General features: G+C 34.3%; 2 long non-coding RNA genes across 2 annotated transcripts in view; one reads left to right on the plus strand and one right to left on the minus strand.

Annotated features, from left to right (window-relative positions):
* LOC309642039 overlaps window positions 1–14,559 on the plus strand; it is a 515,348-nt gene extending 500,789 nt beyond the window's left edge. The window contains exon 2 of the long non-coding RNA XR_014252927.1: window positions 11,600–14,559. This is a non-coding gene — a long non-coding RNA (uncharacterized lncRNA). The remainder of the gene's footprint in view (window positions 1–11,599) is intronic.
* Window positions 1–26,630, minus strand: part of LOC309642049 — a 1,010,235-nt gene that overhangs the window by 758,301 nt on the left and 225,304 nt on the right. The window lies entirely within an intron of this gene.

Genomic DNA, 26,630 nt, shown 5'->3' on the forward strand with positions numbered 1-26,630 from the left:
TGTACCTTTAAATTTTCAGAATCTTAAATGTAATTTTAACTCACAAAACTCAGAAAATGCAAACACCTTGTCATTTGCTGACGTTACTAGTGTAGTACTAAAGAATGAATCAGAATCCCTGGCAAGAAGATCATAAAGCACAGTTGATATTCTTGATAGTCCTTGTTGTTTTTCAAAAAATTTTAATTATGTGATATTTGACTGGTTTTTGATCATTGGCTACCCAGAATTAATGGTTGTGCTTTCTATTTATTTGTTTTGTTTTTTTCAGTTGGTATTTATATAATTCTAAAATTATGGATTTATTATTACTTGCTTAGCAATGAAAAAGTATGAAAGGAGAAAAAGACTTAGTGCCAGATTTAAAGAATGAAAGTGTCTGACAATTTAAATCACAATCCACGCACAGGTGTATATAAGATTAAATTAATATAACCCATTTTTATGGATATAAATATTAACCTTCAATTAATTCAGAACAGAAGATGTGAATCTATGATGTGTGTTTATCTGCCTAGCTAGCGATCTGTCTATCCAGAGAATGACCAGAATACATTAACAGCATACTTAGAAGTTTTTTGAATGCATATACATATGCATAGACATACAGATAATACTAACTGTGCACCACTGTCAGTTTCTATTTCAGATATGACCACTAGTTAGGCTATTTCATGGGTCATACAAGTACAAGGATGACAGAAAATACTCACAAAATCTTCCTCCGTGTCACACACATAAAACAGATTCAATAAACTATATCTTACTTTTATAATTAATCCCTAGATCACTTAAAAGTGATTATTACATGGCAGGTGGCCAATACACATTTGCTAGTTTCATTTAACCGATAGGCCACAATTTGATTGACATATGGTTTGGGACTGCGACAAATTTTCCTTCTTCCCCTTTCAAGACTGAGTATAACTAGCAGTCTCTCGGATGTGAGAAGAGAATAGAATCTAATATGCATCTATTCCAGTTAAAATATGGAAGAAGTTTGTAAAATGATTTGTGGTTGAAACCAAACAAAGCTTTGAGTAAGAATACATTTGATTGCTTTTCTTTTTTTTCATTAATTAATTAATTAATTTATTTATTTATTTTTGGCTGCATTGGGTCTTTGTTGCTGTGCATGGGCTTTCTCTAGTTTTGGCGAGCAGGGGCTACTCTTCGTTGCGGTGCGTGGGCTTCTCATTGCAGTGGCTTCTCTTGTTGCAGAGCATGGGCTCTAGGCACGTGGGCTCAGTAGTTGTGGCTCGTGGGTTCTAGAGCACAGGCTCAGCAGTTGTGGCACACGGGCTTAGTTGCTCTGCGGTATGTGGGATCTTCCTGAACCAGGGCTTGAACCCGTGTGCCCTGCATTGGCAGGCGGATTCTTAACCACTGTGCCATCAAGGAAACCCTGATTGCTTTTCTTGAGAAATATATGATGTTTGTATTAATAAGCTTGTTCATAATTTGAATGTAAGGCATTCAGGTCCCTTCCAATCCTGAAAACATTTAGAGAGAAGATTTATAAATGACATGTGCAGGAATTCATATCAAGGTGAAAATTATAATATTGCAGAAGTGTTTTATTCCTTACTTTCTATGACTCAGCATGAGTTACATACTTGCTTTCATATTTGATCTCTTATGACAGTCCATTGCTAATAAAGCCAAGGAATTTACTTCCATGTTAAATAGATTTAGTAGCCATGAGCTCACAAATTAATGAGTACTTTTTTCTAATCTCTTTACTGTACTGTGTAAATTCACGAGGGTTTCTTAGAAGTTAAGTATTAAGTGAATTTGTTACAATGTAAATTCATTACAGCTGAATTTAGACATTAAATACAATTAGGTTTACTATATTAGTTACCTCATACTTATCTTCTTGATGTTTTAAAATCATTTTTATAATCTATTTTATTCATTATTTTTACTACTTTATTCATATTAAATTTAAATGCTTTTTATATCTTTCCTTTGTTTTTAAATAATGTGATTTTTACTTTTTCTTTGACATTTCATAATCAACTTGTGGTTTATAATGACAATATTGAGCCAGATTTAATACAGGGATATATATTTTGTAAAACATTTAAATGTTAAAGTTTAGGATATAATCCATCAGATGCATTTGGAATAAGGTTTGCCATTTATCTTATTTACATGAGAGATAGTGATTGTTGTAAACACATTTGATTCAGGGATATGAAGCTGGTGGCCTTATTATTCATGAATTGTGAATTATTTTCTTTAGCTGTATCATTACAGTAGTCATTTACATGTGCATTGGGAAGCTACTATATTATCAACGAAATTATATGCTACTGGTTTCTATAGTTGCTTTAAGAATAATTTTTAGACTATCAGTAGCATATTGTTAATAATTGTGTTAAATTCCAAAGAATATATATGACGTATATATGACAACATCTATATTAAGAAAATTTAATAGCCATTTGTGATCTCTGGGATATCACTTTACATATATATGTACACATATACCTATATATACTTATGTACCTATAAATAATATACATGTATATAATATATATAAATTAAATGTATAGTATATTTTAAAAGCATGCTAAGTATGCCATAAATTTAAATAATGAAATGTATATGTACATTATAGCATAAAACACACTACCGATTATCAGTTCCTCATTGACGTTAACCACAAAAATATGATTTTTCACAACACTGTCTCAGATTTTCCAAGAGGGTTTTATAATTTCTTTTCTGTTTTTTTTTTAAATCATCCTGTCCATATTCAATCTGAAATTTACTTGCTTACATAGGACGGTTTTGATTGTCTACTCGAATCTAATGATTTGTACTTTGAGGATTCAGGTTTGTCTTTGAGTTGCTGGCACTTGTTTCGGGAGATGATTTAAATCTTTGGAAATGTCAAGTTCCTTGCACTTCTGGCTTAACTAGGTGAAGATACTGAGTAGCTTATTGGGAACATGAGTTGTGGAGCTCAGTAGAAATAGAGGTATTTGTTGTGTATGTAGTTACATGTGGTGGTGTGTGTGATTGAAACATTGTAATTTAATACGGAACTATACTGAGTAAATTAGTAGGGTGAAAGTAGAAAAACAGCAATATAATAAAAGTAACAAGGAATCACCAACTAGGGAAAGATTGACTAGAAAGATTGATGATAGAAGTAGAATTTGAGAAGCATTATTCATCTACTAACAGAACAAAGAGAGGATTTCATTGTAGAAGCCATGACCCATGAGATTTCCAAAAGGAGGAGAATGTAAGAATTTCCAACTTCCCCCTTGAGGTAAAAAATATATGATCTAAGAAGAAGGTCATTAGATTTAATAATTGGAAGATAATTAGTGATTTTAGTCACCATAGAACAAATTGGAAACAAGATTTTGGTTGATACTAGAATGAAAGGGATTTGAAGAACTTCAGATAGTAAATTTAATCTATTATTTTTACTTGATCTGCATTGTGTCGCAATTCTGTAATAATAGTCAAACTGTAAATGACATAATATCTTTGTGCTATAAATTATATAAATTTTAATTATAATTATATGAATTTTAATGTGTTATCCCACCTTCACAAATACCTCATAAGTTAGACACTATAAATTTCATTTTATCTATATGAAAACTAAGAGGGGTTTGGGAACTTACCCAAGAATTCATAATGAGGAATGAGGAAGATAGGCTATGAATTCATGTACATAGTCCAATCCAGTGTTTTTGCCTGTGAACGCTAAATTCAGCCTTCCTTAGTATTCTGACTCTCCTCCACTCGGCTCTCTAATTTACCAGAATTCTGAGTTGTAACTGACTCTACCATGTTATTTTTTTTTTATGAAAATAGCTCTTTATTGTGTATTTTTTCCAACAAGTCAATATCAGTGGCTTCTCTAGTTAATGGTACTTACATCCACTGAGTAGGAAGGGCTGAAAGAATAATTTTGAAAGTACTTAGCTTTTCCTCAGGCACTCCACTCCCCCCAAAATACAAAAACACTTGACTTTACATTATTCTGGTTCTTGCCAGACCTCAGATGATCCGTTATCTGCCTAGAACCTTCTCAATCTGTGTTTTCCATTCTTTTTCAAAATGCTCTTTGTTGTGAAAACAAAGAAAAAAATATGTGTTTATTTTCTTAGTTCTGACACTGGAGCGTTTTGAATGTAACTCATTGTTTCAAGGCCCCAAACTCCTTAAATATGATGCATTGCCTTGAGATTTTGATCATCTATCATTACTTTTCAAAACAGAAATATCTGTTGAGGCAGTAATTCTGAGCAATGATTGGTCTCTCCTCACTGTATATTCTAACATGAACTGAGAAAAAGCATGTGGATGCCTGTCAATGATCTTTCTTGTACTTGTCTTCAATTATTATGAAGCTTTTGCTCATCTTTCTCCACACAAAGATACTGAGATTATTAATTTACAGAAGCAAAATCAAATTGTGTCTTTGCTAATGTTGTTCAGCCTGCTAAACAAGCCACATACCAACTGCTTCACCCAAGACTGAAAAAGAAAAATAGAATTAAAGTGTATGTAGGTATATTCCTTACATAATTATTTTATCATTTTAAATTATTCTTTTGCATCTTACTGGGCTATGAAGGCATAGAAGTAAGGGCAACATGGGACTTCATGAATGATGTCCAGCTGGACCTCCCATTGAGATGATAGTTTCCTGAAGTGGCCTCTGCGTATCATGAGTAGATGATTGGCCTTGGACCCCAGGTCTTCAAAACAGAAAGACAACCCTGATAAGCTTTATGAGCTAAAGTTTAAAGCTCAACAAATTATAAACCATTATAAACCAATTTGCCTCCTCAGTTCTAATCAGCCTCTCTAACTTCTCATCCATAAAATCAGAGCCAACTGACACCTTCCCACAAGGCCCCATGACCAAATAGACAATTGTGGTATTGACACAATTAATATATCAAGTGTTCCTAAGACAGTGGGATATCTTAGTGGTGAAAGCCTACACATTTTTACATAAAGGAATTATAGGAATTAGGAAGAAAAGTTAATTCTAATGAATATCTAGAAAAATACAGAAAGGAAATATTTCTACATATTGTTAATGACTCTCAAGAGCTTGGTGACAGCAGCCTGTCAGCTTGTTCAGAACAGCAAGTTCAACATCCTGAACATGAAAATACCCAGCTGATTCTAGAGTGCCAGTGGAAAATGTACACCGAAGAATTTGGATCTAAAGAAATCAACCCTTCAAAAGGCTTGCCTCATGCAGGATCACAAGAAAGAGAATGACAATGAATGAGAAATAGTCAAGAACTAAGTATGGAAGGTGCAGGGAATGAACATCAGTATATTTGTAGATATGCGGTGTAAGGCCCAAGCAATGTCATTCATGGAATTTGTGTGTGTCTGCGGGAGAGGGCTTTAAAGGGAAGCATTGATTTCAACTAACTACAAAGAACTATGTACAGTTCTTGGACAAAAAGATCTGCAAAAAACCAACAACAACAACAAAAAAAAACACAAAGCAAAAAACAAAACAAACCATCCGTCTTCAGGATTTTTTCCAAGCTCTCTCAAAGAGCTATACACCTTACAGAGAAAATTGTGTTTGTAATTGATCATGTCAGAGTGATAGTTTTGATGGTTTTTACTGTAAAAAAAGCTCTATGATCCTGTTTGATGACCCTGAATTAATGGAATTTGTAGAGGGTTTTGTTGTTTCTCTCGTCCTCTTTTCTTATATATAGTACCGTGATTATTTATATAAATGTGTATATATTTATGTCAAAATGGAGATAGATTCCATTTGTTTTTCCAGAAAAAGAAAATGTTAATTTGATATTTTAAAAGCAAGTAATAAGGGCCTATTGTTTGCATGGTGATTTTCTCAATTGAGGAAACAAAAGCCTTTGAAAAAAACTATGTAAACCATTTACCCACCTAGCATACTACATTCTAATGGGAAGATACTCATGAATACAGAAATATATATACATATAAATGTATGAGTTTAACAAAAACAAAACAAAAACTATTCACAAAGGGCTTAGGAAAAAGAAGGTACAGTACCTCAAGGGTAGTGACAACAGAAAGCTGTTGACACCCTTCAGCCTAAAATTAGAAGGAGAAGCAGACTCTGAACCCAGAGACATAGCTGCAGGGATAGGGAAGCCTGCACGTAGAGCTGTTGTTTACACTGGAAAGGTAAAACCTATGCACAGGAACTCAGTGAAAGGGCTCTGGGTAACAAATACCCTAATCTTATTTTCTTCCCATTTTCTTAACTTCTGTTACTGCCTTTAACAGGGAAACTAAATTGGAAGACAGAGGGCAAGAAAGCCACCCAGGACACAGATCAAAGCTGAGAAGTATGGGGAGTGGCGCTGGGAGAAAAGAAAGATATCTAGTACATAGGTAGAATGCATTTTCAATGAAAGTTGACTCTTCCACACATCACACAAGTGAGAGTGTATTAAAAAGTCTGAAAAGAACCTCTTCTAAACTATTGATAGTCCTTATTACTTCTTGGAAGTGAAATTGGGTAGGGGGAAGAAAGGACTTATGTAACTCTGAGGCAAGGGAGGAGTGAAGCAGGGAGATAAAGGTAATTTTTAACTTATTTTTGATATTTTCAGTGTCTACCAAATTTCCCTTATAAACAAGCATTTAGTCTGAAATAAACGCTGAGATCTAATACAATGTTAAAACTGTGCCTAAATTGATGTTTTATAAATTCAGTTTAGTTCCAACATAGTGGAATAAACCATCACTACATTTATCATTTAGCAAATTCAGTTTTTTTAACCAAGGCTTTTAAAAACCAGTCATACACAGATATTTCACAGCATACATCACATTCATAGATTGAAAAGATTTAAGAGAAAAGAAGAGGAAGTCACATTAAGATCTTCCTATATGCTAAGAAACTTGTTAAATGCTATTACATAAATTATCTTAATGTATAAATCAATCTAGGAAGGTAGATATTTTACTTTTCCATTCATATAGATGAAAAAATTAGCTTAGAAATTTAAAAAAAATACGAACATAGTAAGGGAAATAATTAGAATTCTTTAGTTAAGTTCTATTTAATGTATATTTTTGGGAACTTACTATTTATCAAGTATGATTCTAAACAGAGAATAATAATTCCAAAAGGAATAAGACCACATACACTGATTTTCATCCACTGTGTGCATTTTTATCTTTAATAAGCAAAATATTTGAATTGAAAAAATGCACAAAGAGACAGTAAAATACCAGAACGTTATCATTGATGTGATATGAATAGATTTTTGGAGGAACAACATTTTGGAAAATCATGTTAGTCAATTGAATAATTGACAAGTTATTTTGGAAAGTAGATGCAAGAATTATGTTTGCAGGAGTTTATAGATATAATGACTATAGGAGAAAAAAGTTATTTTGAAAAATTTATATGACTTTTTCATAACTTTTCTGCATAGACATCCTATATAGATCATTGTATTAAAATGGTGGGGAAGCATTTGATCTTAAAGAGTCTATATTATGTTAATATTTTAATATTCATAATATCTTTTTTGTTTTATTTGTGTGATTCATAGGCAACATAGAATTGAGTATATTTTATACAAAATTTTTGCAGCAGTTCTTAAGATCAGAGAATCATTAGAGTATTTCAGGATGAATTTTAGGAAGACTATGAATAGTTTTAAAAAGTACAAAAACCATGTGTGTAAATGTGTGTGTTTGTGTGTAGATGTGTGTTTATGTGTAAGATTATATGCATTTTTCTAAGACAGTGATTCATAGTTTTCATGACATATTTTAGTGTGACAGTTGGTTTTTCTTTTTTGTAATGCAAGTGCTGACTTAAGCTTTGATTGCCAAGGCATCCACTTTAAGACAGCTATATTGAATAATAACATTGCCAGTCACAGGACTAGATAAAGAGGTAGGCTTTCCACCACCCCAGGCTCCTTAGATAACTGACCATTTAGGCCTCTTGTTTTCTCTCTTTCTGCACTTTAAATTTCCGCTCTTATTTTTAAATTCACTGATAAAGAATGAGCTCATCAAACCCTAGGCCGTCAATCCATGACCCCAATAAAAGCAGAACCCCAGGCCCATATGCTCTCAGTCTCTCTCTACCTGTGACCTTGATATGTGGCTCCAAGTATGTCATGTAATTTCCAGGACTTGTAAGTAATAAACCTTGTCTCTTTCAAAGTTTCCTGATGGTTATTGCTGAGGATGTCTTGCAATCATGATAAGAACCACAAGGGCTAGTCCAGCCACACCATTGGTTAGCAGTAGGCTAGGATCGGCACAAAACACATATTCAAATGGTTACGATGTGCAAAAAATGTTTTAAAGCATGAGCTCTGAATTCTGGGAATGTTTGTTAACAACAAATAACTGATTCTGCCATATTTATATTTTAAAATATTTAGAAACAAAAAAAGAATAAATTAGAGCAATATATCATGCTGAAGCTTGAGTCATTAAATATCATTAGATTACTGGAAGTTTGAAGCTAGAACAATCTAGGCAAACTGGGACCAAATCAACAGTATGAGACACCTCTGGGTGTACTACTTAAGCAAAGAGAATATCTGGTAAATGAATGATGCCCTAGAACAGAATTAGTTTTCTGTTATCCATAACTGATCTGCTATGTGAATTGCAAAGAGCTGGTGACAGGTTGCAGTTTGAGTTTTAAATCAGTTCATAGTGTACATTTTCTTATAAAAATTTCAAACTTTATAATTAGTCAAATGTAGCCAAAAGAAATCTGGTCGTATATTGTTTTGGGTTTCTTCCTTCTCTAATATCATAAAATATGTCATTTATTTTCTTCAATTTTTTTGCATTTTTTTGTTTCTATAGCTCTTTAAATCAGTTGGTATTTATTTTAGTGTATAGGAGGTAGGAAACCTTTGTCATCAAATTGTTCTGTAATCCATGACAACACATACAGAATCATCTCAGGTGAAGATTTTCCATGTTATTTTTGGTGTAATTTTATTCTGCTTTGCTAACGTCTTTTTTTTTTTGAAGGGGGAGGGAGGCAGCCTAATGTCTCAAGATAATATTGGGAGGATTAACACACATAAGAGCATCTTGCCTATACCAAGGATTAGCACAGATTTCTTTTATCAAAGAATCATGCATAGAAAAATTGGGCCCAGCTTCCTTGATAACTTATCACTTTTGCAAATTATGCACTGTGTTATTCTTTAACTAATGCATTAGTTTCCTAAGGCTGCCATAACAAATTACTACAAAACTGGTGACTTAAATCAACAGGAATTTATTATCTGACAGTGCTGGAGGCTAAGTCTGAAATCAAGGTATCAGCAAAACTGGTTCATTCTGGAAGTTCTGAAGGAGACTGTTCCGTGACTCTCTTCTAGCCTCTGGTGGTTGCCAAAAATCTTTGGCATTCCTTTGCTTGTAGCTGGGTCACTCTAATCTCTGCTTCCATCATCACATGACCTTCTTTCCTGTGTGCATCTGTGTGTCCTTTCCTCTTCTTATAAGGACATTAGTGATTGGATTTACAGCCCAGCATCCAGTCTCACCTCATGCTAACTAATTGCTTCTGCAGAGACTAAAAAGAAGTCAAAATCTGAGGTTTCAGGTGGACATGAGTTCTCAGAGGACACTGTTCAACCCGTTATAAATGGGAATCGTTTAATTTGGTCAATAATTGAATATTTATTTCTATCACTTGTACAATTTATAGAATAAGGAACAAAAGCCCACTTATCATTTCCTTCCATTATCTAACTTTCTAATGGAATTTCAGGATGTGTATTTAAGTTGATGCCATTTTTTAATTCCCTTTCAAATGTAAGAACTGTTTTCTAAGCAAGCCAGTTATTGCTATCAAACTCATGCTTCAGATAAACCCTGAAGCAACAAAACTGAAATATCCATGCTTCTCTTACTGAGTTAATTGAAAAACCACAGAAACTCTGAAGTCATTTGGGAGAGAGTAAGGCAATAGATATGGATATAAATTTGTAAGGAGTATTTGAACCTGGATTAGCTTTGTCATCCGTTAAAACAGCAGCAGTGTTTTGCCTAGGTCTATGCTTACTACGTGTGAATTCTTTTCAAGTGATTTCTTCAGTGATGTTATACACGTAAATGAGAGTACCAGCAACACGCCTGATTCCTCATCTGTTCTCACTCTGGCTCCATGTGTCATTCTAGATGATGTTAATTTGAATATCAACACACATAAAATATAAACTAATGTGCACTTAACTTGGGAATTTGCCGTTCATGGTGGCTGAAATTTCACTTCAGAAGGTATATCAGTGCTTTTTAATTTGAGATGAAATTCAACATGCAGGCTGCAAAATCTCACTTCTCCAAAGAATTTCCACTTCTTTTAGGAATAGATGATTATTCACAAATTCTGAACATATAACTGGGAAAATATGGCTATGGTTCCAAAAGGGAAAGGAGATAGTGAATGTTTTCCCAGCTACAGAGTTTCTCATGCTCTTCTTTCCCATTGTGAAGGAGTAGCATAATGTAGTAACACTTCCAGCTGCTCTAGTTCCTCAGGACATCCATTAAGCCATGTACTTCTGAATCTGTTTCTGTTTCTCAATTATGTGCATTTTTTGGATATGCATTTATTGCCCTCTAAATCACATTCCAGTTATGCTGAGGAAAATGGTGAAAGCATGAAATCTAAGCCTAAGCCCCTTTGTTGGTTGGAAAATAAATGACTCTCATACTCTTCATATTGATACTTCTATAAATATTGTACTAATTTAACCTTGCTCTGGACCTTCAATTTTGGCAATGACACTTGTCATGTTTCCACTTAAGTGCATTATATTCAAGAGTCCCAATATGTATTGTACCTAGAGCAAAGGCTTCAATAACATGTTTATAATATAAAATATAAAGGCAAGATCAAATATTAAAATGGTAATTAATTCTACACTTCAAATCTCATGAAATTATAATTGCATATTAATAACTACAAGAGGCTTTGGGTCTGATGAAATAATTTAACTTTTATGATGAAGAAAGATTTTTTTCCAGAAATAATGTTTCTTTTTTTTTTATAAGTTTGTCCTGACCACTTTAACTAGGGTCTGGCTTTTTTTTTTTAATTTATTTATTTATTTATTTATTTTTGGCTGTGTTGGGTCTTCGTTGCTGTGCGAGGGCTTTCTCTAGTTGCGGCAAGTGGGGGCCACTCTTCATCGCGGTGCGCGGGCCTCTCACTATCGCGGCCTCTCTTGTTGCGGAGCACGGGCTCCAGACGCGCAGGCTCAGTAGTTGTGGCTCAACGGGCCTAGTTGCTCCTCGGCATGTGGGATCTTCCCAGACCAGGGCTCGAACCCGTGTCCCCTGCATTGGCAGGCAGATTCTCAACCACTGCGCCACCAGGGAAACCCCAGAAATAATGTTTCTTTTCACTGAGGTCAAACTAGCATAAGTACCTTAATAGTCATGGTGTTTAACTTGTCATTCTAGGCAAGTCTAATAGTTATGGCAGAGCTCATATCTTCAAATAAAGATTGCATATAAAGTCTCATGAGAACATAAGAGTTTATAATTCCAAAAGTATTCCTCTGATAGTAGATAGCTCTTGTACAAAATATAGCTGGTGGGAATTCCCTGGCGGTCCAGTGGTTAGGACTCCACGCTTTCACTGCCAAGGGCCTGGGTTCAATCCCTGGTTGGGGAACTAAGATTCTGCAAGCCATGCAGTGCGGCCTGTATATATATATATATATATATATATATATTTATATATATATATATTTCCATATACATACACAGAAAAAGTATTAGCCTGACTTTTATCTACCACAACGACTTGATTTTTACTCCTGCAATGACCTATTAAATCCAAAGGGAAACATATAAGTTCCTTTAAAAAAAGAGACAGAGAGAGAGAGAGAGAAGAGAGAAGAGAGAAGGGGGGGAGGGGTTGGGTTAAATAAACCAAGAAGTACAATTGATAAACTTGATTCAGACCAATTCAAATAGTTCAAAGATTGAAGCTAGGCCAAAAGAGTAAAGTTACAATGATAATGGCTTGTTTCAAATTTCTTACAATCAAATCCCTTGTATCTCTTCAGTGAGAGTCACTATACTACAGCATACTTGTACTCTTCCCTTGGCTCTTGGATCTACTTGGCACCTAGGAAGGCAAACAAATTCCAGAGCTTAGGATCTTAACTTTAACTGAGGCTTATTGTCATGTAATTAATACAGACATTATCAGATCAAATAATGAAAATTTTTAATTGAGGTAGAGTTGATTCACAGTATTATATAAGTTTTAGGTGTACGACATAGTGACTTAAAATTTTTATAGATTATATTCCATTTATGGTTTTTATACAGTATTGGCTAAATTCCCTGTGCAGTACAATATATCCAATATAGCTTATTTATCTTATACATAGTTGTTTGTTCTTAATACCCTACCCATATCTTGCCCCTCTCCACTGGTAACTGCTAGTTCTCTATATCTGTGAATCTGTTTCTTTTTTGTTATATATTCACTAGTTTCTTTTATTTTCAGATTCCACATATAAGTGATAACATACAGTATTTGTCTTTCTGTGCCTGACTTGTTTCACTAAGCATAATACCCTCCAGGGCCATCCAGGCTGTTGCAAATGGAAAATTTTATTCTTTTTTATGGCTGAATAGTATTCCATGTCTTCTTTATCAATTCCTCTGCTGATGGACATTTAGGCTGCTTCCATATCTTGGCTATTGTAAATACTGCTACTGTGAACATCGAGGGGCATGCATCTTTTTGAATTAGTGTTTTCATTTTCTTCAGATACGTACCCAGCAGTGGAATTGCTGGATAATGGGGTAGTTCTACTTTTAGTTTTTTGAGGGACTTCCATACTGTTTTCCACAGTGGCTGCACCAATTTACATTCCCATAAACAGTGTACATGGGTTCCTTTTTCTCAACATCCTCACCAACATTTCTTATTTGGGGTCTTTTTGATGATAGCCATTCTGACAGATGTGAGGTGATATGGTTTTCATTTGCATTTCTCTGATGATTAGTGATGTTTAGCATCTTTTCATGTGCCTGTATGTCTGTATGTCTTCTTTGGAAAAATCACCATCCAGGTCTTCTGCTGGATTTTTAATCAGGTCGTTTTGTTTTGTTTTTTGGTTTTTTTTTTTTTTAATATGGAATTGTATTAGCTGTTTATATACTTTGGATATTAACCCTTTATTGGTCATATCATTTGCAAATATTTTCTCCCATTCAGTAATTTGTCTTTTCTTTTTAATGAAGGTTTTCTTTGCTGTGCAAAAGCTTTTAAATTTGATTAGGTCCCATTTGTTTAGTTTTGTTTTTGTTTCCTTTGCCTTAGGGGACAGATCCAAAAATATATTGCTTTGATATATGTCAGAGAATGTTCTGCCTATGTTCTTTTTTAGAAGTGTTATGATCTCAGGTTTACATTTAAATCTTTAATCCATTTTGAGTTCATTTTTCTATATGGTGTAAGAAAATGTTCTAATTTCATTCTTTTATGTGCAGCTGTCCAATTTTCCCAGCACCACTTATTGAAGATACTGTCTTTTCTCCATTATATACTCTTGCCTACTTTGTCATAGACTAATTGACCATAAGTGCCTGGGTTTATCTCTGGACTCTCTATTCTGTTCCATTGACCTATGTGTCTGCTTTTGTGCCAATACCATACTGTTGTGATTACTTAGCTTTGCAGTATAGTCTGAAGTCTGGGAGTGTGATACCTCCAGCTATGTTATTCTTTCTCAAGATTGTTTTGCCTATTCAGGGTCTTTTGTGGGCCTATCATATATGGCCTTTGTTACGCTGAGGTATGTTCCCTCTATGCCCACTTTCTGGAGAGTTTTATAATTAATTGATGTTGAATTTTGTCAAAAGCTTTTTCTGCATCTGGTTTTTATTCTTCAATTTGTTAATGTGGTGTATCGCAGTGATTGATTTGTGGATATTGAAAAATCCTTGCATCCCTTGGATAAATTCCACTTGATCATGATGTATGATCCTTTTAAACATATTGCTGAATTTGGTTTACTAATATTTTATTGAGGATTTTTGCAACTATGTTCATCAGTGGTATTGGCCTGTACTTTTACTTATTTGTAGTGTGTTTATCTGGTTTTAGTATAAGGATAACACTGGCCTTGTAGAATGAGTTTGGAACTGTCCCCTCCTCTTCAATTTTTTTTAAATAGTTTGAGAAGGGATATGTGTTAACTCTTCTTTAAATGTTTTGTAGAATTCACCTGTGAAGCCATCTGGTCCTGGACTTTTGTTTGTTGGGAGGTTTTTTGTATTTTTGGTTTTTTTAGCTACTGATTCAATTTCATTATTGATAATTAGTCTGTTCATATTATCTATTTCTTCCTGGTTCAGTCTTGAGAGATTGTACATTTCTAGGAATTTGTCCGTTTCTTCTAGGTTGTCCATTTTATTGGTGTGTAGTTGCTCTTAGTAGTCTCATGATTATTTGTATTTCTGTGGTGTCGGGTGTAACTCTCCTTTTTCAGTTCTGATTTTATTGATTTGGGCCCTTTCTCTTTTTTTCTTGATGAGTCTGGCTAAACGTTTATCAATTTTGTTTATCTTTTCAGAGAACTAGTTCTTTTTTTTTGTCACTATTTCATTTATTTCTGCTCTGATCTTTGTGATTTCTTTCCTTCTACTAACTTTGGGTTTTGTTTGTTCTTTTTCAAGTTCCTTTAGGTGTAAGTTTAGGTTATTTATTTGAGATTTTTCTTATTTCCAGTGGTAAGGTTGTATTGTTATAAACGTTCCTCTTAGAACTGCTTTTGCTGCATCCCATAAATTTTGGATAATTATGTTTCTATTTTTATATATCTCCAGGAATTTTTTGATTTCCTTGATTTCTTCAGTGATCCAATAGTCATTTAGTAGCCTCCACTTGTTTGTCCATCTGGTATGATGTGTCATTTAAGGCCAGTGTTTCCTTAATGATTTTCTGTCAGGATGCTCTGTCCATTGATGTAAGTACAGTGTTGAAGTCCTCTACTATTATTGTATTGCTGTCAGTTTTTCCCTTTATATCTGTTAATATTTGCTTTATGTATTTAGGTGCTCCTGTGTTGGGGATATATACAATTGTTATATCTTCTTCTTTGGTCAGTCCCTTGATCATTATGTAATGTCCTTCTTTGTCTCTTATAACAGTTTCTGTTTCAAAGTGTATTTTGTCTGATATAAGGATCGATACTCGAGCTTTCTTTTGATTCCCATTTGCACAGAATACATTTTTCCAACCCCTCACTTTCAGTATATGTGTGTCTTTAGATCTGAAGTGAGTCTCTTGTAGGCAGTATATATACAAGCCCTGTTTTTGTATCCATTCAGCCACTCTCTGTCTTCTGATTGGAGCATTTAGTCCGTTTACATTTAAAGTAATTATCGATTTGTGTGTTCTTATTACCACTTTGTAAATGGTTTTGGGATTGTTTTTGTAGGGGTTTTTGTTTGTTTGTTTGTTTTCTTTTTCTTATGTTCTCTTCCCTTGTGATTTGATGATTATCTTTCTGTTAAGTTTGGATTCCTTTCTCCTGTGTGTGTGTGTATCATTATAGATTTCTGGTTTTGGTTACCATCAGGTTTATATATAGTAAACCATATATATATAGAGAGAGAGAGACGGGGGTGGGGGGGAGAAAGAGAGAGAGGTAGGAGCCTAACTTCAGTTAGCTTCTCATTCTAGGTGGTAAAACTACCTCCTGTCATGACAAAAGGAGAAAATTTAATTTTCCTTTGGGTATGGCCAGTTAGCAAACACAGGTAGCCTACAATCCCCCCACCCCAGCTCTTAAAAACTCTGCTGCTTTTGTTTCAGTGGAATTGAGTTCAGTGTCTCTTCCCTGTTGTAATACAATTGGGATAAAATTGACTTTTGTTTGTTCATCCTGTTCAGTATTTTTTTTTCTTTAACAATTGCCACCTTGGACCTGAGATGCCTATCCCTAGATTTACTGTTATTTGAAAGAAAGTTAATCTCAATCTTATTTAGTTACTGTTATTTTTGAAATTGAATCTAATCTCTTACTGATATATAATAACCCTCTAAGAGAGCCAGAAATTTTAAGGTTGAATCACAGCTTACAACCACTTGAAGTTCAATCCTCTGAGGTACATAAATCTCGAGAGAAAGAAAGAAAGAAAGAAAGAGAAAGAGAGAGAGAGAGAGGGAGGGAGGGAGGGAGGAAGGAAAGGAGAAAGAAAGGAGGGAGGGAGGGAGGAAGGAAAGAAGGAAGGAAAGAAAGGAGACAAAGAGAACAAGAAAAATGCAATCCAAGTATTAAACTGAATGATTAAAGTCAATTTTTATAAAATAGTAATTTAAAAAATAGTGGAGCTAAGGAAGGTTAGCTATTCTATGGTGAAACCAATCCTTACTATCTAAAATATTTTAAGTTTATTTCTTAATAAAATTAAATAGCTCTTATTGAAAATTTTATCTTAAATGGAGAAAAAGACAGTTATTTGCCATTTATCGTAAAATCTTTCCAAAAGTAAAAATTGAAAAAAAAAAGAAAAAATATCATGCAGTTAGTTTTAATTTGCCTGTTGTTTTCATATGTGTATTCAGTAAAAGTACAGAGAATCTTGTGTAGGAAAAACTGTCATTCAGAGTGGAAATACAGAAAAGCAATGCCATACCTAATTAAATTATCTAAATGTTGCTGCCTAGGTTTATCTAGCTGTTGTAATTTAATCAAAGCTAAATGAAATCATCATTTAATTAAAATTGAAACTAATTCATTGTTCCAATTGTGGTTTCTATGAAAGATGCAATTTCTTAACAAAACCACTTTGAGGAAGTGAAGAGATCTTTTAGAACATTGCCTTAGGACCATTGCTCTGAACTGAAGTCATTCACAATATAATCATCTTCTTACTTTGAATTAACATACAACATTGAAGAGGAAATATTTACTTTAAGTATTGGGCCTCCTAACTGTATTTTTTAAGACAAGAAATTTATTTATTTATTAAAATAACTTTTGAGGAAATATAATAGGCACTAAAACAATTACAAGAGTTGAATTAAAAAATTTACTCACCTCCTATTCATTGTCTGACCCAAATTGATCTGATTTCCATTTCTGCTACACTGCTTATAAATATTTTTCAGTTTTACTTTTACAAAATGTTTTAGTGTTAGTTGACTTGATTGATCCTTCTGTCTGCTTTACCTGATTTCTGTTGCATTCCTCTCTCCTGATTTTTCTTATACTAACTCTGCTTTTGGTTAGGCAGTGCTCATCCTAATCCACTGAAAGTGCGACATTTCTTATCATTTCTACTCTTCATTGATGGTTTGCACCCCGGGTGTGGACCAGAGAGGGGGTCAGTGTTCAGGTGCATTCCTGACATCTGTAGCAGTTTGAGCAAAGCCATGATGGCACTTGCTAGCATGTTTGGGAATCTCAAGTAGTTTCAGCTAGAAGAAGCCTAGATTTGGAAACAACAAAGTTAAAAATGATAGTTTTGTTTCTGGTGTTTTTTCCCCCCATCTCAATAAGTTGAAACAATTGATAATATTTCTGTGACCAGAAAGGAAAACATACATTTCTTGCTCTATTTTTCTTTACCACATCTCATTATCACTGTATTTTTCTTTTGCACTGTGGTCCAGTATGCCCTTCCACGTCACCATGGTGACAGGCAACCAAGAGAAAGACTCAGGACAGAACTGTCTCACTCTCCGTTGCACATGAGCACTCTAATCCTGTGCACCCTGCTGGAAATGGGCTATTCTTTCTTAAGTTTAGCTCACCAAAGTGTTAGCGTCCATAGTGTGGGTGAGAAAAATAGGGAGCTCTTGACTCATGAACCCTAAAGGCTTGGTGGGACTATCTTTCTATAATCACTCTTCCCCTGGCTAAAACCAGGGGAATGTTGAAAACTACTTTTGGCTAAATGTCAGCCTGTCCAAATGAGATAAGTTTATTTTTTTTAAGAAAAATATTCAAACATAATATAAAATGCCAACATTCTCAAGGTAGAGAATGGCTTAGGATGTAGAAATCTTCTTTTTCCCTTATGATGTATTTTCAAGCTGCTGAGTATATTCATGGCCTATGGGGAAGAAAGAAATATACTGCTGTTAGGATCCCAGGTAGGGTTTTGCCCTTAATTCATATGCAGTCTTTGGGCTCTCATAATCCTTTCAGAAACTCAGCAGCTCCTCTCTTTTGTTCAGGTTATGGCTGCCTGAGGAATAGAGGAGTTCAAAATAAAGCATACACCTAAAAGTACACTGGATGATGACAAAATTCATAAACTGGCTAAGGGAAAACCAATCTAATCATGTTTCTGACACCAATTGGCTTTGTGCTCTTGGAAAATTATACTACCTTTTAGAGCATTTCCTCATCTCTGAGTGAAGGAGGTGATTGGGTCATTTCAAACACACCTTCCATTATTTAATATTACTTACTTTTTGTTCCAGCATGCATAGAAGGTTTGCATGTGCTCTAACATTGCCCATACTGTGTTAGTAGCTAGTAATAAAGAGACAAATATAATTCATCCTCTGCTTCCAAAGAGTCCACATTGTAATGGGAGAAGAATAATAAATGAATAAGAAATGTCTTCCTAAAAGTTACCTTTAAACAGACTTCATGTTATATGGCTTTTATATGTAAACACGTTAGGTGAAAAAAACTGGGAATACAAAGACCATTACAAAAAGTCCCTATCTTTAAGCAGGGTATTACCCAATGGCGAATGCAAAATGTAAACAGATAAATTGAGTGTGGAATGACATTTTCTAGGATACAGGTATATACAACTTGCAGTAACATACACCTGAGGGCTATATCACCCAAATGAGAAGGTCAGGGAAGATGTATTCTGAAGCTGTGGCTTGAGACAAAGCATAAATTTGTAATATCAATTATTTATTCAGAAAAATTCTCCAGACAACCAAAGACAACTACGAGCACCCAAGATATTTGCTCGACCACTGAGCCACAGCTCAATGAACTAGAGCAAAAGAATCCAGGAGAGAGACTTGTGTCTTCTCAGTAACCATCTAAATACACAGCCAAATACATACATGTTTTTTAATTTAGATATTGAATACTATATTCTGGACACTAGGCATAGTGTACAAAAGTGGCATTGGTCTTTATTAAACTCACAGTTATGGGGGAGACTAACAAAAACCAAGAAAGCAGCTAATAAATATAAAATTGCAAGTTGTGATTGTGGTCATATAGAAATTAAATAAGATGTGTTGATAGAAAATACAGAGAGGGTCTGGCAATTTAGTTTAACTTGGTGGCCAGAAGATTCTACCTGATGAAATTACCCTTGGGCTAAGACTTGAAGGAGGAGAAGGAATCTATAGCTAAACAAAAATTGGTGTGATAGTATATGTGAATGTGTTAGATGGGGGTGAAATAGAAGGGGAGGCAAAACGCAGTTACTCAACCTGTTAGTCTACAAGAGACAAATCAAAGCACTTCATTAAGAAAGCTTTGCTAAGGAGAAAACAAAACAAATACAAAACAAACAAACAAACATCAGCTGAGCTTAGTGAAGTGTTTGATTTACATTCAAAGAACTTATCTGTTTGCTGATCTATGACATACCATTTGCGCTAACTAGTAAGTCCATTCCACTTGTCTAGAGTACACCAGATATAGAAAATAAAATGTGAAAAGACCCTTGAAGAATTTGTCATCCTCCTTGAATAGACAGCAGAACACGGAGTCTAGTGTGTAGCAAGTTTGCTCGGGCAGCATATGAAATTATGAAGGGGTCAGATTTCTCAAGACTTAACTTGTTAGATCAAGAAGTCTGGATTTATTTTTATATATAACCAAAAAGCATAAATGGCTTTTCAGAGGGTAATTATATATTTCAGTTTATAGTTTTTAAAAAAATGATTATTTTGTTGGCAACTGTCTCTTCTCATAAAGAAAATTAAGGTAAATGCAAGAGTCAGAAAATGAATTAAGGAGGTGTTGTATCAAGTTATTTAAGTTTGTCATTTTACCAGATGCCCTATACTGAGAACATTTGATAGCTGCCAAATCTACCACTTACATTTGTCAGGGAGGAGGAAATTTCCCCCTCTACCCCTTCTGAGTTCTTGTAATAACAAAAATGACACAAGACAGATTAACAGGAGAAAAAGAAACAAATTTTAATTCATAGAAATGGGACCTAAGAAGTGGCCAAAACAGGCAGCTTTTATACTTTTTCGAAAAAGAAACGATAGATTTGTAAGAAATTGACAGTACAAAGAAACTTAGGTTTTGGGTGCTCAATTAGTGAAAAGTATAAACAGAGTGTGGGCTTCAGGTAGTAAATTAAAGAAATAACAAGGTTTGTATATACAGGCTTTTCGGTTCGAATTCCCTATCTCTGGCGATAAGGGTGTCCTTTTACCTCCAGATGCTGGGAGTGTACCTTTCACATGAGAGATTTATTTCTTGCTTTCATGGGACAGAAAGGATGGTCAGAGTGTCCCTTTTGCATTGACCATTTCTTAAGTAACTTTATTTTTTTAATTTATTTATTTATTTTTGGCTGTGTTAGGTCTTCGTTGCTGCACACAGGCTTTCTCTAGTTGCGGCAAGCGGGGGCTACTCTTTGTTGTGGTGCACGTGCTTCTCATTGCAGTGGCTTCTCTTGTTGTGGAGCACAGGCTCTAGGCACGTGGGCTTCAGTAGTTGTGGCTCGCGGGCTCTAGAACGCAGGCTCAGTAGTTGTGGTGCACGGGCTTAGTTGTTCTAAGGCATGTGGGATCTTCCCAGACCAGGGATCGAACCCGTGTCCCCTCCATTGGCAGGCGGATTCTTAACCACTGCACCACCAGGGAAGTCCTTAAGTAACTTTAATTCAAAATAATCAATATACTATTGAGGTACATTTTGGGACGATTTACCCTGGGCCCCAACACATTTATACTTTTCTTCCTGTCTTATTAAAATATTAATCTGAATACTTTTATATTTATGTATTGTATCTTTAGGAATTATTTTAATTTTTAAACATCTTCTCTAACGATGAAAAAATATTTCATCCAATGTTAGAGGAATTCAGAACTTTACGAATAAGTGCAAAGGATTTTGGGAAGGTAGACAATAAAATTTTTCTTTAAGTGAACTATCAAACTTTTACACAAGGTTGGCCGTCTGTAGTGCTACATGTAGATAAGTACATGCTAAATGCTTTAGCTAATGAAGAAGCAATTGAATTGTCTTATGATAAAAGAACTTAAATATATTTCAATGAATTGGTATGTATTTAGAAATTATATTTTGTTTTCTTTCATTGACAAGGATATTGTACATTAATGAGAAGTTGAATTACCTAAAAATACATCTCAGGTCATAGAAGCTGAACACCAAAGGGACATACTACTACTACTGGTATGACTGCTATAGAAAATAATAACAAAAAAAAATCTTAATTGCCACTGTACTTCTGCTAGTCTAACAAAAACAGGAACATTTTTACAAATATAAAATATATTTAAATTATATATATTTGTACAAATGATTCTTATAACCATTTATTTATAATATATAAAACAGTGCTTTTTGTTATATTAGCAGAAGTCTAGTGATGATTAAGAATATGTACCAAAATACAGTTATAACTGACATGGTGCTATCAGTACCCCCAGTTATTGAGGACCTATTATTTTGACCTCTTGGTATGTGTCCTCTACAACAGGTATACTATCTCTATGTTAATGGATCTTCTAGTGAAGTTGTGAGTTGCTGGACTCAGGAAATGTCAGTGATCATACTTATCATCTGGAGAAGGGGAACTATATTAAGAATAAGCCTAATTAAGCAGAGAGAAACAGAGATGGAAGAGAAATGCGGGGATACTGTTAGATCCCTTACTGCCTGTTTTCAGGTGTTTGTTTGTTTGTTTTGACACAACTATATTCCCGTAATTAAGAGGCTTGGCTGTCAACCTCTTTAGCCATTAAGCATGCCTTGAGATGGCTTATGCTAGCCAACTGGAGGGTAAAGATGAATATTCAGATGAGTCTGAGTTAAACACACACACACACATAATTAAAAAGGCAAACCTTTTGCCTGCTGCTATTGTACAGGTATAATTAATTCCTGCAACTAGCTTAGGTATTGATTATTTTCCACTGAGGTTTATTCACTTCATTGCTCAACTTCATTGATAGAGATAACTAAAAATTAACCAGTCTTTATAAATTTGTGCCAAAAATAGATATGTAGTAAAAATATGATATAAATACATATTATATAGTAATAATCACATATAAGGAGTAAGTTTATTAAGCATATATTAGCGTTAAGACAGAAAAAAAAAATCTTCCACTGTTTGTACCCCATGTATTCAAGTTCATACAAAGAAATTGAGAAATAATACCTGGAGGAGTATAATCTGCCGCATTTGTTCTCAGCGGTAATTTCCTTATCCACTAATTTTTGTGGAAGTGTTTGCATGAGTAACCTCAGACAGAGATAAGATAAGAGGAGGAAGCCAGGGAAGGCTTTGCTGTGCTTTTGCTATAAAATCTCTTTCTGAGGATTTGTCAGGTAATGCCATGTCAAGGGAGAGTTGGTCTCTCAAGGAGTATGTCAGTTGAATAATTTTAAGCAAATATCAAAGAGAATTAAATAAGCAATTAAATTAAATAGGTGAGTAAATGCATTAAAACTATCAAAGTAAAGTTTTACAAAGTGCTTAGGTTTCCAAACTATTTGCAAGATTTGGAAGAAAGGAACAAAGGATTGGAAGGAAAACCAGCACTTAGGTTTCTGAACATTTTTGTCACAGCTACTGCCACTAGAGAGTGTACTTACTGAATGTAAAGAAAGATATATGATGATTCTATACATGGACAAATTCCACTTAAACAAGTAGCTAATTTTACTAAAATTTTAATTTTCTTTCAAAAGGTTTGAAGAAGCAAATGATGTAACTGCTACTGGGACATAATTATAATTAATGAGGAAAACCAAGGGAGCATTAGCGGACCTGGCAAAGAATATGTGCTAGTTAAATAAATGCTTATTAAATGATTTAATTGGTTAGAGATACAAAAGTTACCTGAATCATACACAGTGTCAGGCAGAAACTTATAACAGGATAGGAAGAAAGTACTGAAAAGTGTCAGACATAACAACTTAATTGTACAATAGATTTATTCTGAGAGTCAGACAAATGAGTACATCATCCCATAGTGAATACATTATAAAATAGACTCTACTCTTTATTATTCTTGTAACATTTAAATTCACTTAAACTTTTTGAGCCTCAGATTTTTTCACTTATAAAAAAGAATAAAATATTTAACTCACAAGACTGTTACATTTATACTATTTGCATGTGTACACACATACACACACAAACATCATGTAGACACATATATACTGATCCTAGAAACTTGTAAGTTTCTAACAAATAAAACTACCACTTTTTAAAATTATAAACTCTAAATTGATAAATTTATTTTTTACTGTAATCTACACTACTTTTGGCTTGAATCTGAAATTAGGTTTTGGCCATAAATCCAGTATTCAATTCCTTCTCAGTTCATAACACATTGAAGCAGAGATTCCTGTAACCTCCACTGTGGATGGCCAGTTCCAAATGACTATTAGTCTGCCCTAGTTAGTGGTTCACTTTCCTGTTCTCCACTGTAATTACATTCCTGTCCTGAACACTAACCCAGTTGATGAGAGACCAGTTAATTCCCCTTGTACGAATAAATTCTTAGTCCTGGGACAAGATCTTATCTCTATTCCCCAGCTACAGACTATGCCCCTTCTTTAAAGCAAGATGTTGACACTTACTGGATACTGACAGAGATCCCTGATAAAACTGTACTCTAAAATTTTGTCCTCCTCTCTCATCTCTCCCTCCAATAGGAGAGTGAATCTAAATTTTTCTTACACAGGAATATAACTTCTTACAAGTAGAGAATCCTTATATCATCTTGATAATAATCCTATGTAAATATTTAGAGATATTTATCTAGGATATTTAAGAAGTATTTACAGACACCGTCAAATGTACAGAATTAATTGGATAATAATTGACTGTTTATTTAATCAACACTATTGCCAGCCTGTAAATAAGTGACCTTTTGATGGAATGACTGATTAGGATCAGGTTAATGTCAGGTTAATACAATGAAAATGGTAAAATTACTTGTGTAAACAGGTCTAATCTCAATGCTGAACATTAGGTGTTCATTCATACTCTATTTTCTGCTGCTACAGAATACGTTATTTCTAAATTATTGCTATGTTGAAAGAGCCAATTATGTATTTACAAGTGTATCTGCAATTTTATACTGTTAAAAACATAAATAGTTTTGTAAAGTCTTTGTTCCTTAGAAGCACCAATCTTTATTATGACAAAAATGCTTCAAGTTCTCTGGGGATTAGGATTCTGATTTATTTATGTCTGTATCAATAATGTCTTGTATGGCATATAGTTGATAATCCATAAATTCATGTTTTTCCCTGTTTCTCCTGCGCTGTAATACAAATGCATTTCTTACTATAGGTAATTATTTTAAAGTGTGAGAAACATGGCATAGAGATATTTATTGAGCTTATTCATTGAATGACTAAATTCCGTCGCCTTTCCATCCCTTATATAGCATAAATTTGAAAACGTGTAAAATTTAATTGAGATTGAGATGAAGAAGCTTTATATCGTCACCATAATAACTGTCAACTTAAAAAAAAATGCACAACGTGAGAGGTGCAAGTTAAGTTTTATTTGGGGCAAAATGAGGACTGCAGCCCCGGAGACAGCATTTCAGATAGCTCTGAGAAACTGCTTCAAAGAGGCAGGGGGGAAGGTCAGTATATATGTGACTTTGGTGAAGGGGGAGTACATGCAATCGAGCACATGTTTTTTTGCAGAAGGTCTCTGCTAGTCACGAGGAGCAGTCATCACCATGCAGGATTTTAGTGTTTTTCTAGATATGAGGAGATATGATAATTGGGCTCATAAAATCGGCTCCTGAAAATATCTATCTGAAGACTTGTTCTGCCAGTTTTTCCCAGAGCACAGAGTGCCTCATTTCTGCTCTCCACCCTGAACTCCTTTCAGGGGGTGTTGAAAGTCAGCAGCTGCAGCAGCACATGATTTAATCCTTGTAGAGGTAGATGGCAAGTGCCAATTTGTAGTTGACAGGGCCCCCTCATGGTCATAAATTCGACCATGCTTTGGGAGGCATTTCATGACCATTTCATCCCACAGTGCTAGGAAGGCTCTTTCCTAGGTCTGGTGAAGATTTCGCTGATAGGCCACTCAGTGTGCTATTACTGGACTAGGTCTTATAAACAATAACTAAAGGGAGCTCTGGATCACCTGTCTTGCTAATCTGTTATGGTCCAGAAAAAATTCCCTCTTGTATCTTCCCATATGCAGAGTTACACTATTACAATCATTGATCTCATATAAAGTTATATATTTTTGACAGTCCCACATTTGGTAATGCAAGAAACAACAATCTTGTAAAGCAGGCAAAATACAAATAACATAGCTAGCAGCATTATTAAAGTCATAAGTAAGAATTCAGCCAAGAACTTCCATTAGATGCAACCCAGTGTATCCTCAGGTCATCTGACTTAGTCTCTTGTGTACCACTCTTTATCTTTCAGGGAAATTATATATTGACAGAGTCCATAAGGCTCCCTAAATTCTAAGTTTTCTAAATTCTAGATTATTGTCTAGTTAAAGTAATTAAAACTTGACTTAACATTTACAAAGTACAATTTGGTAAGGGAAAAAAGAGATTTAATCCTTTTATGGTCTAAGAATGACATGCTATTTTTATTCTTTTTAATGTGAAGCAAATTTTCTAGTTGCTTATATTGAACATCGTAAAATTATATAGCATATAGTGTTTATTAGGAAAATATAAAATATGTCTGATTTTGGTATTGGGATAATACTCATCTCATGAAGTAAGTTGAGAAATGTTTCTTCCTCTTCTATTGTTAGGAGAATTTGTGAAGTGTTAGCGTAAATTATTGTTTGTATATTTGGTAGAATTCACCAGTAATGTCATCTGCACCTGGAATTTTCTTTGTGGGTATTTTTGTTCCCTGTACTTTATGTCTTTCCAGGAATTTGTCCATTTAATCTAAGCTCTCTGATTTGTTGGCATTCAACTGCTCATAGCATTCCCTCATATTCATCTTTTATTGCCGCAAGGTCAGTAGTAATGTCCCACTCTTTGTTTTCTTATTTTAATAACTTGAGTCTTTTCTCTTTTCCTCTTGGTCAGTCTACCTAAAATTTGTCAATTTTGCTGATACTTTCAAAGAACCAATTCTGGGGTTCTTGGGTTTTCTCTATTAGTTTTTTTCTTCTATAATTCACTAATCTACATTCAAATACTCATTATTTCCTTTTATCTACTTGCTTTGGGTTTAGTTGCTCTTTTTTTTCAGTTTCTCCAGGTGGAAGTTAGGTTATTGATATGAGATCTTTCTTCAAAATTACTGTAGATACTTATACCTATACATTGCCCTCTAAATACTGGTTTAGCTAAATTCCGTAAGTTTGGTATATTATGTCTTTTCATTCATTTCAAATCATTTTATAATTTCCCATGTGATTTCTTCTTGACCAGT

This window comes from Balaenoptera physalus (genome assembly GCF_965194825.1).
Source record: "Balaenoptera physalus genome assembly, chromosome: 13".
Lineage (NCBI taxonomy): Eukaryota > Metazoa > Chordata > Mammalia > Artiodactyla > Balaenopteridae > Balaenoptera > Balaenoptera physalus.